The sequence below is a fragment of the Lissotriton helveticus genome, chromosome 2_1 (assembly GCF_964261635.1).
Source record: "Lissotriton helveticus chromosome 2_1, aLisHel1.1, whole genome shotgun sequence".
Taxonomy (NCBI): domain Eukaryota; kingdom Metazoa; phylum Chordata; class Amphibia; order Caudata; family Salamandridae; genus Lissotriton; species Lissotriton helveticus.
The window spans coordinates 1,090,650,081-1,090,652,947 of NC_136059.1; the positions used below are offsets into that span (position 1 = coordinate 1,090,650,081).

The following is a 2,867-nucleotide window of genomic DNA, read 5'->3' on the forward strand; positions in this document are numbered from 1 at the left end:
GGTACGCACCTGCCTTTCATCCCCTTGCGGATGGTCCTTTTTCCCTGAGTTTGCTCAGGCAGACCTCCGTGAGGTCCGGCGATGCTGAGACGGGGAAGGCAGCACCCGGGCCTGCCCTCCAGGGCCCCCAGGGGCCCGGGTATGCACCTGCCTCTCAGCCATTTGCCGATGGTCCTTTTTCTCCAAGTCTGCTTGCCCCGGGAGCAGGCAGGCAGGAGATGCTAAGCCAGCATACACCCCTGCGCAGGGCGGCCTGCCAGGGGATACCCCGGCTGTAATCTGGCAGGAGGCCCTTTACTCAGCAGAGCGAAGGCCGAGTGGCCCCGGAAGCTCATGCCCCCAGTAGTCTGACCCGAGCAGAAGGGATCGGGTGGTGCTAGGCCCTTGGATGCTCCTGCCCAGCAGGTCTGTCGACCCTTTCTTCCCAGCACATTTTCACAGCAGCTCGGAATGACCGTTCCGAGGGGTGCCGCTACCGCCAGGCTCCGGTACCCCTGCGTCTCGCTCAGGCTGCGCCTCGGCCCGCCTCTCCCTCCCAGAAAACAGCTGGGCCTGCTGGTGCCCATGCGACCGCACCTTCACACCCCTCCAGCAAACCCTCCTGCCCAGGCAGGCAGGCTCCTTCCCCTGGCAGGCTCCAGAGAGATGGAAGGGTGCGCGAAGGTTGCCGGTCGAGGAGTTGGGCACGCGACTCCCACCCCGTCATCAGGTGCAGCTACCTGGTTGATCCTGCCAGTAGCATATGCTTGTCTCAAAGATTAAGCCATGCACGTGTAAGTACACACGGCCGGTACAGTGAAACTGCGAATGGCTCATTAAATCAGTTATGGTTCCTTTGATCGCTCCATCTGTTATTCGGAGAACTGTGGTAATTCCAGAGCTAATACATGCCGATGAGCGCTGACCTTCCGGGATGCGTGTATTTATCAGACTAAGACCAATCCGGACTCGCCCGGCCACTTTGGTGACTCTAGATAACCTTGGGCCGATCGTACGTCCCCGTGACAGTGAGGATACATTTGGATGTCTGCCCTATCAACTTTTGATGGTACTTTCTGTGTCTACCATGGTGACCACGGGTAACAGGGAATCAGTGTTTGATTCCGGAGAGGGAGCCTGAGAAACGGCTACCACATCCAAGGAAGGCAGCAGGCGCGCAAATTACCCACTCCCGCCTCGGGACGTAGTGACGAAAAATAACATTACAGGACTCTTTCGAGGCCCTGTAATTGTAATGAGTACACTTTCAAACTTTTAACGAGGATCCGTTGGAGGGCAAGTCTGGTCCCAGCAGCCGCGGTAATTCCAGCTCCAATGGCGTATATTAAAGTTGCTGCAGTTAAAAAGCTCATAGTTGGATCTTGGGATCAAGCTGGCGTTCCACCGCGAGGCGAGCTACCGTCTGTCCCAGCACCTGCCTCTCGGCGCCCCCCTTGATGCTCTTGACTGAGTGTCCTGGGGGTCCGAAGCGTTTACTTTGAAAAAATTTGAGTGTTCAAAGCAGGCCGGTCACCTGAATACTTCAGCTAGGAATAATGGAATAGGACTCCGGTTCTATTTTGTTGGTTTTCGGAACTGCGGCCATGATTAAGAAGGATGGCCGGGGGCATTCGTATTGTGCCGCTAGAGGTGAAATTCTTGGACCGGCACAAGATGAACCAAAGTGAAAGCATTTCCCAAGAATGTTTTCATTAATCAAGAACGAAAGTAGGAGGTTCGAAGACAATCAGATACCGTCATAGTTCCGACCATAAACTATGCCGACTAGCGATCCGGCGGCATTATTTCCATGACCCACCGAGCAGCTTCCGGGAAACCAAAGTCTTTGGGTTCCGGGGGCAGTATGGTTGAAAAGCTGAAAATTAAAGGAATTGACGGAAGGGCACCACCAGGAGTGAAGCCTGCGGCTTAATTTGACTCAACACGGGAAACCTCACCCCGGCCCGGACACGGAAAGGATTGACAGATTGATAGTTCTTTCTCGATTCTGTGGGTGGTGGTGCATGGCCGTTCTTAGTTGGTGGAGCGATTTGTCTGGTTAATTCCGATAATGAACAAGACTCTTCCATGCTAACTAGTTACACGACACCCAGCGGTCGTCGTCCAACTTCTTAGAGGGACAAGTGGCGTTCAGCCACACAAGATCGAGCAATAAAAGGCCTGTGATGCCCTTAGATGTCCGGGGCTGCACGCTCGCTAGACTGAACAGATCAGCGCGTGTCTACCCTTCGCCGACAGGTGCGGGTAACCCGCTGAACCCTGTTTGTGATAGGGATTGGGGATTGCAATTATTTCCCATAAACAAGGAATTCCCAGTAAGTGCGGGTCATAAGCTCGCGTTGATTAAGTCCCTGCCCTTTGTACACACTGCCCGTCGCTTCTACCGATTGGATAGTTTAGTGAGGTCCTCGTATTGGCCCCGTCGGGGTCGGCAACGGCGCTGGTGGAGTGCCGAGAAGACGATCAAACTTGACTATCTGGAGGAGGTAAAAGTCATAAAAAGGTTTCTGTAGGTGAACCTGCGGAAGAATCATCAACGGCAGAGTGGCCCGAGCGACCAACGGCACCAGCCTGAATCCCTCGGCCGCCTCCTGAAAGCACACACTGTAGGAACAGGGCCCGCTCAGCCCTGGGGCGCCACAGCCGGCGGAGCAGTCCGCTGTCGCATGGGGCGCTTGGGTGAGGACCGGGACTTCGGAGGGCCTCTTCCCCCTGGGGAGGGCACGACCGACGTGTGAGGGAACAGGGATGGGGGGCGGCCCCCATCTCCTGTCCCTCTCTGGAAGGGGCACAGTGGTAGGCCCTCCCGAGATAGATCCCAAGCTCACCCGGCACCACCCCACGGTGGGGGGAAACCGAATGGCAGT

At 56.0% G+C, this 2,867-nt stretch overlaps 1 non-coding gene across 1 annotated transcript; it reads left to right on the plus strand.

Moving 5' to 3' along the window:
* Positions 1-716: 716 nt before the first annotated feature.
* On the plus strand, positions 717-2,536 carry LOC144820673 (18S ribosomal RNA). Its single transcript, XR_013607945.1, has one exon. It is a non-coding gene; the product is annotated as an 18S ribosomal RNA (ribosomal RNA).
* The last annotated feature ends 331 nt before the right edge of the window (positions 2,537-2,867 follow it).